Genomic DNA, 13,670 nt, shown 5'->3' with positions numbered 1-13,670 from the left:
TACAGTCAAGGATTGATAACTTGGTTGATGACTTGGCATTTAGTCTGTTGGTATTGTTGTAACTAATCCAGGTTGTTAGAATTGGTTGTTAAAGTTAGTTAGCACAGATAGGCTCTATAAGCTCATATACTGGTGTAAGATTGTTTGATTCAAGTGTATCATTTTCTTCAAAAATACAAACTCCCTCTCTCAATTCATTGCTTCCATTCTTCTTCGATTCTCTGAAGGAAATTTTGTGAAAAACATGTTCATTTGAGCAATATCTATGGCATGCAATTAACAATTAAAGGCGGAATCATGCTTGTATGCACTCAAAACAAAACATTACCCATCAAATTCAAAGCCTAGTAGTTATGTGAACCAAGTCTCAACTCAAGAACAAAGTGAGTTGAGAAATTTTATACCTTTGAAGCACCTCTTTGCTTAGCAAAGGTTAATCACCCATGTGAGGGCCTTCTTTCCCTTGTCACCTTACTCCTTGGCTCCATGGATGTGGATGGAGGAACTTTGCTTCTTGGCTCCATGCCTTCTTGGATATGGATGGAAAAATTGGTTTCTCCAAAAGTCCCCAAAGTTGGAAACCTCTAAGTTTCGACACCAAGGATGGTTAAGAAAGAAGATGAGTGGCCATGGAAGGGTTAGATGCAAGTAAACTCTCCCATGGTGGCCAGCTATTCTAGAGAGAAAAGAGAGAGAGTTTTTCTCACTTTTCATCCTTAGAAAACCCTAATGAGGATGGAGCAAAGATACCCCTTCTATGCTTTCAACTTTTGTATGCATTTTGGACCAAAAAGCCCTTCCTCTCTCTATGGCCGTTTTTCCCAAGCCTTTGGGCTGTTTTGGGCTTCTTGAATTTTGTTTGTTAAGTTGTCATACAACTTAAGCTAATGGGCTTGACGATTCGAAGCCCAATTTGGGCTTTAAGGCCCAAAACTAACTCAAGGTTTAAAACGAACTTATTCATTTGATTAATTAACATATTAATTAATTCTTGCCATAAACAATTAAACCATTTAATTGTCCTTACTCATCTCCGTCAAATCCTTCAAGCATTACCTTACACGGTGTGCGATCCATTAGGTTCCTTTTAGAGAGGCAGTGGGCGATTAGAACTCTTTTAAATCGATTGTGAATTGAAACTTACTTTCAATTCTCCCTTTAGTGATTATACACATTTAGGGCTTCCACAAACCATGAGTGACACCTAGCAGTATGGCATGGTTACCCAAGCTAATCAGAAGAGGTGGAGAACCTATTCAGTTTACGATTACAATGCAATACGATCTTTCTCTAATACAATACCCTTGACCACATTGTTTGGTTTGATAGTTTATTCATGTCTACTATCCAATGTGATTGATTTACTTATATGATTACCTTGAATGTGATTTGGAATGACTTCCTAAATCTCATTCATACTCTGGCCAAAGATTCTTAATCATATCATAGAGTATTCTCCCTCAAACAGTTTGAAGGTTAGAGATCCCTTGTTGCGCATTCACTTTCCTCCATGGCTAAGTGGCTTAACCCCAACTATGTCATGGACACCCTCGGATAGAGTGACTTTGACATAGTCAAAGATCAAAGACCTAACCACAAGACAACTATGATGCCTCAGGTCAAATGACTACTTTGCATTATCTCAACCATGAGTTCTCATATGACATGAGTATGAGAACTCTTTGTTGATCGCGTTCAGTGAACTCATTCTCTATTGAGCACCTACGTACTTGTCTTAGTGTCAATCACACCAATGACTCGAGACCAGTCACTCTCCCTAAGAGAAGACATAGCACTTACTGATCTTAACGGACTATTAATGCCCAATTGGCAATCCTATGATCGGGAACGTTTAGGATATGTATACGAAAGAGAATGGTCTCATGAATCTAACTTCTTTAAATCGCATTCTACCAATTACATATTCCTTGGACTTATCGTTTAAGCGTATAACATTTATATGAGACGGCTTCAAACAATAATCTTTGCCCTTTAAATTAAACTATATTAGTTTAACATGTGAAATGTCCGTAGAGTATCATCATATGATTGGTTTTAGGGCACATTTCCAACAATCTCCCATTTGCACCAGAGCCAATTAGCTTGGTCATCAATGATGATACCTCTTCTGTAGTCATTTAAAAAATGGCTAAGTAGTAGGCCTAGACAATGGATATCTATATGTTTTCCATAGAAGCAACCTTGAGAATAACGACGTCACCATTATACATGATTCTTAATCATGTGGTTTAGTCTCTCATTTGAGTTCGGATCATGATGAGACCTTGATTCCCTGGCTTGAGCTATCGCCCCATTAGTGTCGTAGTGTCGGTACACTAGAGACACTTTCTGGTTGGAACCGAATAGAGAGTTCATGAATGAACTTTCTCATCCAAACAACATTATTGTAAGCTTCTATATGGCAATATATTTTGCATTCACCATGGAACACACTAAAGTCATTACTTTTAATGTTTGCATCCAAATATCTCTGTAGTCATAATAAAGAGATATCTGATTATCTTTTCATTCATAATGAAGAAACATCCAATGATGGATTAGATTCATAATCTAATACATTTATGCTTCCATTACGTTACCTTAATTCTTCCTCATTCTTGAGGAATCCATCCTTTATTATTTCTCAAATACTTAAGGATTCACTTGACAGTTGCCATGGTTCTGATCCTGGGCTTGCATTGATATCGTCTTGTACCAATCTTGGTACAACTCATATCAACGTTTTTCATACAATATGAAATACATAAATCACCTTTCTGTGTATACATAAAGGATTCTATTTACGCATTATTTCTTTGGGGGTCAAAGGGTACGTTCCCTTTGAGAAGAGCTACCTCCTAGTCTCACTAGAGTTGTTCTTCTGATTGAAGTTTATCATCATATGAGAAACTTCCTAGCATCTTTTGTCTATCATTAGGGCTTGATATAATCCAATTATATCCTGAAATCTATCATTATAGATTTCCATCCCATGTTTATAGACTATGTCTCCCATATACATTTTATCGTTATAGAATGTTTAAAGTCATAACTTTAACGAAGAAGTATTCTTTTCATTCCCAGAATTAATATATCATATATGTATATATTCAAATTTAGGAACATGATTGACTCCCACTAATCTTTTGTAAACCTAGTAAACAAAAGATTTATTTACATCTTTATGAGAAATCAAACGACTTGATATTCCTCTCATAAGACGCTTATAGCTCCCACTAGCTTGCTAAGATTCATGATGGATGAATCTCTACAACTTACATGTGTTGTGATTCATAGTTTTAGATATATATTATCAACACTATCTTAATAATGGTTTCGGAAACCCATATTATGTCCAAACATTGAATCACCATTTAGTTGTAGCTAGCAATCTTTGAATTAATTGAAACCAAGACTACATCAAAGATGGTTTCTTCCAAGTCAATCAATCTCTTTGATTGCACTCACCTTAAGCTACCAATTAGCTATTAAAGTTTTCACTATTTCGGGTCAAACGGTACTTTACCATTTCCTTGAGTTTATGTTGTATGTACACTCAATGTAGTCATAAGGATTTTCATTCTTATTTCTTTTGAATTAAGGGGTGTAACTCTATGACATAGTCATAAAGTTCAAACCATTCAACTAAGACGGTTTATAAATCTTTCTCGACTACCTTGGAGCTTGTGGTGTAGGACCTAGATTGTTATATTTGTTGATTAGCATCTTGTCTCTCAAAGAACCCATTCTTTGAGTTCTATCTCTCTCTTATTTGCGCTTAGGCAAATCATATTGTAGGATTACAATGAACTACCCAACAAAACAACATTTGTTAGTTGGTTTATAGAAGTGATATTAAAAGGTTAATCTAAGGATATCCACAAGATAATTCTCAAACAAATATTGCTTATTAGCACACAACCCCAAATCTTAACACGATTAAGACTTGTCTTTCTTTCCAACTACATCCTATAGAGTCATGAAAATTTTGGAAGATCTTCTAATTGACAATCATATTGTCTTAGAGGTATATATCCTATATATGGGTAATTGATAACATCCAACAAACTAAATCTTATTCAAGTTCGTTCTTCTCCTAATGGAGAAATCCATTATCTTATGATGCTTATTTCCTTGATATCTTTCAAGGAAACTGTTCTAAAGTGTTACCTTTCCTTGGATCAAATCTAAGGACGTAAATACTTTAAACGTCTTACTCATCAACTTACATTCTTGAATTCTTTGAAACCTTTTGCAAAGTATTCAGACTTGTGTTTATTCAAAATAAACGATAGTCCAACCGAGAGCGATCTTAGGTGAATGTCATACAACATGAGTAGTATTATGTTGTGGACAAGTGCCACTAACATCTAAGTGAATTAACCTCAACAACTTTGTGATTCTTTCTTCCTTTCCAAAAGAGATTCAAACATTTTGCCTCTATACAATTTTAACAAAAAGGCATTGGATCCGAATCTAACGATCCAAAGCATCCATCTATGACCAACTCGTAATTTATGTTTCAGAGGTATCACAACTCAGTTGGGATTAGTCACTACCTTTTGGGTTTTAAGCATCATTATATTCTAAACAATTAGCACTACCATATCATCTCTACTATAGAGATAATCAATTAGATTAAATAATCTAATCATTCATTAATAAAGAACAATGTTTTGTCAAACAAAACATTTATCCATTTCTCATACGGAATTAAGTTCCTTTATTCAATTGGAATGTAAAGACATTCTTTGTTTTTCCATTTTCTTTGGTAGTTCATATGAGGAAGTTAGTACTACCTACTTTCGCAGAGATCTACATTTGATTCACGTTCCGAATGTGAAGTACTTTCTCTTCTATCATTAATCTTCTACTTTTTATTAGCCATACTTTTACAACGATTGTAAAACATAGTTACTAATACGGAATCAAGCATTCAAGTAGAAGAACCAACTGTTTTGAACTATTCAAGAACAATTTACAACACCTTCAAAAGGTGTGTTCTTGACACTTGCAAGACATTTCTTGCAAATACCCCTTCCAATGTTCATCCTTTCATAAAGAAAGTTTGTTCCCTTAGAGTTATTTCGCCTTCTTCATTTGACTTCTCCTTTAACTACAATAGTCATGGTCTCTAAACTCCCACTATCTCTCTTGAAACTCATTTCAATTGTGTTAAACACATCAAACAATTTGGAGAGTGTGTGATTATTGTTCACTATATAGTTTAGAATAAACTTAGTGAACCGTTTGGATAGGGACACAAAAGTGAAGTCCTTGCCTAGTTTCCGTCTCGTGAAGTGGTTTAACACTTCAACACTCAATGATTCAAAATAAGCCCATGTTGATGGACTATTTTTGTCAACCAACCATTATGTTCTAAACATAATTACACACTTTCAAGAGTTGTTCAAGGCAACTCTCATTTCTTCATACAACAATTTGTAAGTGAAGAATCATGGCACATAAAGTGTCCATGCCCTTGTACTTACTTCTCAAGTTCTTTGTTCATGTAACAAAGAAACGAGCACTAATGTTTGCGTTAACTAAGGGTTGTTCAAAGCAACTCTTACTTCTTCATACAACAATTTGCAATTGAAGAATTATGACATTAAAAGTGTTGTCCTCTTTATGATAAACTTATCTAACATGTTCTTCCAATGATACATTATCAATAGGAAGATTGCGAGGATGAGTTACTTAGGTATACAAGCCATTAAAGACAATCTATGGGATTGTAGTACCAAGTCCAGAAACTAAAGCTTTCGCCTTTTTCTTTGTCAAGTTTTGGATAGCGTTTGCAAATATATTGGTAAATAAATACATAACGAATTTAAATTGATTGATTTTAAGCCATTTGATCTGGGTTTTTAAATCAAATAGCACCACCCACTATTTTTGGCAAATTCCATATCCCTCATCGGAATTCGAAAGTTTTGAAGGAAACTCTTAGTAGGGTATGGGAGACTCATCATTACCAAGCTCACCTCACAATGATATGATGTTGGCTAGCATCAATAATAATGAGAGAGTACGCTTACTCATTTGCATCTCTTGCAAGTATCCATCTTATTTGGCCTCTAGAGAATGAAGCCTCACAATGATCTGATGTTGGCTCCATTGCACTTAGTTAAGTCATTCCCACCATGCAAGTTTGAGTAGGGGTTCAAGAACAAGCTCACAATGATATGATGTTGATCATTCTCGTTGCCTACCTTCACAACATCATGTATGCATATAGAACTCCTCCTGAGTGTAAGCACGCACTTTGTACTCCCCCATGATAGGGTGAAGTCGGTGTACGAATCACAAACGATCGGAGCCTACCACGGTGGAAGGCCACGAAAGAGTGTTCAAAGCACTCTCACGCTTATCAACTTAATAATGGTTTGGTTAAGGGTTTTAGGTCTCATCACATATAAGCATGCATTTTAATCTTATTAAAACAATTTGGTCATATTACAACTATTGGTCCATGTGATTGATTTAGTTGTATATGATACTCCCACTATGCTTGTAAAACGGTTTTTAAAGCAAGAGTATATGGTATTACTAACATAAAGTTTGCATTCATTGATGGACTATATAGTTGCCTTAGGGCCTTAGGATGACTATGAACCTTTGATTCGATCCAACACGAGCCTAGTGTTGAATGTCGGTCTAGGGATAGTGATTGATTTTAGTTACGCGTTTAATCACATTAAGGCGTGTTTTCTTATTGGGCGTTGGACCCTCTACTTCATTTTCATGCACATCAAATAAAGCAAGAAAGAAGTACTTCAAAGTAAATAAGAGCTTATACTCTTTTACAACATTTGATCAAAATAAATTACTTTAAAGTAAAGAAGAGCTTACGCTCTTTTACAATATTTGATCATATCAAATTACAACCAAAATCTAATCTTCACATTCTCATGGTTCAAACAAATTTGAGACGGCCTTTCACATAGCTCAATTATCGTAGGCTTAGGTTCATAATCACCCTTTCTTTAATTAATTAACGCTTTAGCTAATTAAACTTGAATGCAACATTGTCATTTGGTTTTTGTTTCCATAGAATTTATTTAAATGAAGCTAAATGAAATGAAAATCCAATTCTCATTTAAAGATATAAAACTATTTTGTTCTCAACTAATTTGGGCCGAAAAGCAATAACCTCAACCATTGGGCTATATTGCAAAACATAAACTTTTGAGGTCCCTTTGTAAAAACACAAAAGCCCACTACTTCATGTAATTACAACTAGAACCCAAAATTTTCAACAAATGCAAAAACTTCATTAAAGGAGCAAAACAATTTGTCCTTTAGTGATTTTGGGTCTTTACGTAAAAAACGTAAACTTTCGGGTCAAAATACAAATACACAAAAGTATCAAAACTTTATGTAATTGAATAAAAGCCCCAAAAGTATCCTATTTAATAGGGTGGCCGGTTTTGGATGAGAGAAGGTGTCATAAAACTTTTGAATTTTTCAACAAAAGTGAAATGTGATAGGTAGGTTTGAAAAAGTGATTTCCATAAAACATGGTTTCTTGAAACAAGGAAAATGTGTAAGTGATTAGTATGGTGTTGATTGAAAAAGGACAAAACATGTCATACTATTTATTACAATAAAGTCACACCAACCATCATAAACAAAACTTTATAAAAAAACATCAAACACTTTGAATCAAAACACCAAACCTTTTTGTTCTTGGTTAGAACATAACAAGAACAATGAAGAACATCCATGAAAACCCATAAGAGCTCCATGAACATTTTTCACCCAAAGACACCCCAAAAACTCTCAAACTTAAGGGAAAAAACATATTACCATACTAGGGTACTTAGGGGTTCCTAATGTCACTTTAAAACACTTTTAACAAGAGAAACATGAACCCAAAAATCCACCATTTGGATTTGGCCGAATTTCCCCAAAAACATGGCACCAAATTTTAGCTGCAAAATTCATGCTCATATGAACTATATCTACAACATTTGACATGACAAATTTTTTAACAAAGTTTACATTCAAAGAAGCAAGAATAAAGCTTGTAACAATTACAACATTCAAATCATAAACTCTGAAAATACAAAACCGAAAAGGATTCACCAACTACTAGACCTAGGCTTTTGATACCACTTGAAGGAAATTTTGTGAAAAACATATTCATTTGAGCAACATCTATGGCAAGCAATTAGCAATTAAAGGCGGAATCATGCTTGTATGCACTTAAAACAAAACATTACCCATGAAATTCAAAGCCTAGTAGTTATGTGAACCAAGACTCAACTCAAGAACAAAGTGAGTTGAGAAATTTTATATCTTTGAAGCACCTCTTTGCTTAGCAAAGGTTAATCACCCATGTGAGGGCCTTTTTTCCTTTATCACCTTACTCCTTGGCTCCATGGATGTGGATGGAGGAACTTTGCTTCTTGGCTCCATGCCTTCTTGGATATGGATGGAAGAATTGGTTTCTCCAAAAGTCCCCAAAGTTGGAGACTTCTAAGTTCCGACACCAAGGATGGTTGAGGAAGAAGATGAGTGGCCATGGAAGAGTTAGATGCTAGTAAACTCTCCCATGGTGGCCTGCTATTCCATAGAGAAAAGAGAGAGAGTTTTTCTCACTTTTCATCCTTAGAAAACCCTAATGAGGATGGAGCAAAGATACCCCTTCTATGCTTTCAACTTTTGTATGCATTTTGGACTAAAAAGCCCTTCCTCTCTCTATGGCCGGTTTTCCCAAGCCTTTGGGCTATTTTGGGCTTCTTGAATTTTGTTTGTTAAGTTGTCATACAACTTAAGCTAATGGGCTTGACGATTCGAAGCCCAATTTGGGCTTTAAGGCCAAAACTAACTCAAGGTTTAAAACGAACTTATTCGTTTGATTAATTAACATATTAATTAATTCTTGCCATAAACAATTAAATCATTTAATTGTCCTTACTCATCTCCATCAAATCCTTCAAGCATTACTTTACACGGTGTGCGATTCATTAGGTTCATTTTAGCAAGGCAGTGGGCGATTAGAATTCTTTCAAATCGATTGTGAATTGAAACTTACTTTCAATTCTCCTTTTAGTGATTATACACGTTTAGGGCTTCCACAAACCATGAGTGACACCTAGCAGTATGTCATGGTTACCCAAGCTAATCAGAAGAGGTGGAGAACCTATTCAGTTTAGGATTACAATGCAATACGGTCTTTCTCTAATACAATACTCTTGACCACATTGTTTGGTTTGATAGTTTATTCATGTCTACTATCTAATGTGATTGATTTACTTATATGATTACCTTGAATGTGATTTGGAACGACTTCCTAAATCTCATTCATACTCTAGCCAGAGATTCTTAATCATATCATAGAGTATTCTCCCTCAAACAGTTTGAAGGTTATAGATCCTTTGTTGCGCATTCACTTTCCTCCATGGCTAAATGGATTAACCCCAACTATGTCATGGACACCCTCGGATGAAGTGACTTTGACATAGTCAAAGATCAAGGACCTAACCACAAAACAACTATGATGCCTCAAGTCAAAGGACTATTTTGCATTGTCCCAACCATGAGTTCTCATGTGACATGAGTATGAGAACTCCTTGTTGATCGCGTTCAGTGAACTCATTCTCTATTGAGCACCTACGTACTTGTCTTGGTGTCAGTCACACCAATGACTCGAGACCAGTCACTCTCCCTAAGAGAAGACATAGCACGTACTGAGCTTAACGTACTGTTAATGCCTAATTGGCAATCCTATGATCAGGAACGTTTAGGATATGTATACAAAAGAGAATGGTCTCATGAATCTAACTTCTTTAGACCGCATTCTCCCAATTACATATTCCTTGGACTTATCGTTTAAGCGATAACATTTATATGAGACGGCTTCAAACAATAATCTTTGCCCTTTAAATTAAACTATATTAGTTTAACATGTGAAATGTCTGTAAAGTATCATCATATGATTGGTTTTAAGGCACATTTCCAACATTCTCTAGCTGTTCTTCATTTCCTGTTTTCTTAGTTTTGTTATGATGGTATTAGTTTTGTTATGACCTCTCCTTCAAATCCCTAAAACACACATAAACATGTGCTCAAATTGGTTCATGGACACCCCCTCCACTCTTTCTGAACGGGGCCTTCGGTTGATGGTGTGTAAAGATGAAATGGCAAAACCTAATTAAATAACACAAGCTTAGCTGCTACATTCCACAGAACAACTCCCAAGTAAAGGATCGGTCCAACGAAATTTACCTTTATTCAAATGATTGAACTAACAAAGAGATTCCCAACTCATCTGAGATTTTTGGGGTTTTTATTTGCTACAATAAGAGAAACAAAGATGAACTAGAGCAGGCCTCCTTATTTGTGCATTTAATATTTCATCTTTTCTCGAAGCGTAATGCTAGGGATACTAAAATTTAAAATTAAATTTAAAAATTAAATGATATGTCACTAATAAGAAATAAGCACGTTAATGAACTTTTTTTTTTCAATGTATCAAAACCATAAATTCAAACATATATATGTGAATTTTTTTATTAGCGTTGTAAACCATTTTTTTTCCAGTGTATTAGAACATAAGTCGATACACCACGTGTCACAATATTAGTGAGGGGATATTGAAAAATATGCCCTAAGAGACACATTAAACCACATTGTCCATTTATATTATAATACGTGATATACCACCTTATGTTCCTAATGCACAAAAAATTGTAAAATTTTACCAAATAGTTCTTAGTTTAGTAATAATATTGTAAATTGTTGGATATCTCCCCTCCCTGTATCTAAAACTACCTATTAACAAAACTCTCTTTGTCAACCAAAATAGGGTGAAAAGACTATTTAGTCTTCTATCACAACAAAAAATTATGGACAATAATGTAATTTCACAAAACTAAATTTTACTGTTTTTTATTGAATGCTAATATACCCACCCAATTGTCCTATATTGTCACACACCTTATATTTCCATGCACCATAAAAAGTAAAAAGAAATCTATATCATTTTCCCACCCACCGTTATTCCCAAAGCACCCTTCCCCCCAACGCCCTGCTCATTAGCCTTTTATTCCGATCAGTAATGGCCACTTAAAGTCCATGTCCTATCATATCAATGCTTGATTTCCTTCTCCTATAACATGTTCGCCATTCTATTTTCAATTCATTGAATTATAATATTCCCAAATATGATGGAAGCGTTGGCTTTCATTGCTGCATTCATCGGTATAAATAATTAGTTTGAGTAATAAGAGTCTTGCTGGGATATTGAGTTCCCATCTATATCAAATACACAAGATTACAATGATCACATTCTTTGACAGATTACAATATACTTCTAATCAACATGGGACTATTGTTTAACAATTTTGAACAAAATAGAAAGGAAAATGCCAATCTCACTTGATACAACCATGCACACTCTTGACCTCCATTGCAATTTGCATGCTCTGCCGGTGCCTGGCTAACAGTTTTGGCAGTGGCAACGGCAGTGGCATCTCATTTCATAATAATTGCCTTCCCTCCAAATGCCTCACCCCCTTCCTCTCTCTCCTCGCCGTTCACCGACACAAAGTAACAAAAACATGACCCTCACTTGTGTCATCTGTCCACGAGATCCAATATGTCACATAACCTTGATCACAATAGCATGCTTAATCGTGTTGTCCATTCTGGAGGTTGGAGTTTTGGAAAGGACTGAAAGAACTCGAATGAGATGATAAAACAGCGATGCGAGGGCTGTGCTAAATCACTAGGGACGAGGGAAGGACGCTTCCTTTTTTACTGTCCTTATATGTCATGTTATGAGAAGATAAATTAGTCATTCAAAATTTAATAAAAAGTGGTGTGAGTATAGTAGCACTTTGTTTTATTTAAGCCTTACATACAAATGACTTTAACATATATCTAATATTAAAAAATAATAAATAAAAAAAAAAAAAACCTCTCTCTCAACTCCCACTCCCACTCCGGCGCTCTCTCTCTCTCCCTCTCTCATTTCTATTTTAAAAACAAAAATAAAACATGTTCACACAGAAAGTGTGTAGACATATGCTAGTATGAAAAAAGAATAAGTCAAATTTTCAATGGAAAAAAAAATTGAAAATAAACGGAGAATAGGAATTTAATTTTACTTGTTGTGGTCTATTTTATCTGACAGAGGGACTAGGGCCGGCTACAGAGAGAGAGGAGAGAGATGTGTGTTTGTAGAATTGTAGGGGAATGTGTGTGTTGTTATCCCTCCTACATTGTGCCTTTATTTATAGTAGTAAAGGGAGAGAAGATATTCCTTCTTCTCCAAGTAATACAAGTTGTAATAGGAAAGGATAACTAGAATCAAATCTTATCTAGGATTTACACAATCATACTTAAACTAGGAATGTTTACAACACTCCCCCTTGAGTGGGTAAATACTCAAGGTAGATTCAGCATCATGCTGAAGTTGAGGAAGTCGACTCGTCGGCATTGATTCCAAGGAACAACGCTTATTCTCAATAAGGTAGGAACTTGCATAAGTAGTAAGTCTCACTAAAAAACCCTAAGGCTATGGCAAAAACCCAAGTAGGGACAAAATCCATAGTCTAAGGAAAAATGCGTGAGAAATGCAAAGTCAAAAGAAACGTCTACAGGACGTCATCAGGGATATGACCAGCCCAAGGTGGGTGCCTCGTTAAAACCTAGTTAGGTAGCAAAAACCCAGTGGGAAAAATGCTCCTAATCGTAGGGAAAAAAAGTACATTAAGATCAAGCAAGTATCTAGAAGATACTCCCCCTGAGTTTGACATAATTCCACAGAGAAATAGCAAAGTTACAACTCAGAAAGTTTACGCATACCAATTCCATGAACAAGCTTCTGAAACGTCGCCTTCGGTAGTGATTTGGTGAAGAGGTCGGCCAGATTGTCTTGTGATCGGATTTGCGTGACTTCAATCTTCTGATGCTCTTGTTGTTGATGTGTAAAGAAGAACTTCGGCGCAATATGCTTGGTGTTGTCTCCTTTGATGTAACCCTTCTTGAGCTGTTCGATGCAAGCTGCGTTGTCTTCAAAAATCGTCATCGGGGCATTAACGGCGGGATGAAGATCACAAGAGCTTCGAATATGGCCCACTACTGCTCTCAACCAAAAGCATTCCCGAGTTGCTTCATGTAAGGCGAGAATTTCAGCATGGTTAGACGAAGTGGCAACTAAGGTCTGTTTAGTTGACCTCCAAGATATTGCGGTGCCTCCAACGGTAAAGACATAACCCGTTTGAGAACGCGCCTTGTGCGGATCAGATAAGTATCCAGCGTCGGCATAACCAACAAGGCGAGAATCAACCCGATGAGCATATGGTGCGGCATCACTCGAGGATTCGTAGGGATAGAATAAGCCCAAATCCGTAGTACCCTTAAGGTAACGGAAGATGTCTTTCACGCCAGTCCAATGTCTGCGTGTTGGTGCATTGCTGTATCTTGCCAAAAGATTAACAGCGAAGGAGATGTCGGGTCTAGTGCATTGAGCTAAGTACAATAAAGCGCCTATCGCACTTAGATAAGGAACTTCAGGCTCCAAAATCTCTTCATCATCCTCCTTCGGACGAAAGGGATCTCGCTTTGCATCTAGCGTACGAACGACCATAGGAGTACTCGAAGGCTTCGCTTTATCCTCATTAAAACGGCGCAACACCTTCTGGGTGTAGTTCGAT

The sequence above is a fragment of the Malus domestica genome, chromosome 14 (genome assembly GCF_042453785.1).
Source record: "Malus domestica chromosome 14, GDT2T_hap1".
NCBI lineage: Eukaryota > Viridiplantae > Streptophyta > Magnoliopsida > Rosales > Rosaceae > Malus > Malus domestica.
The sequence above is the reverse complement of the archived record's forward strand: the minus strand, read 5'-3'. Positions refer to the sequence as shown.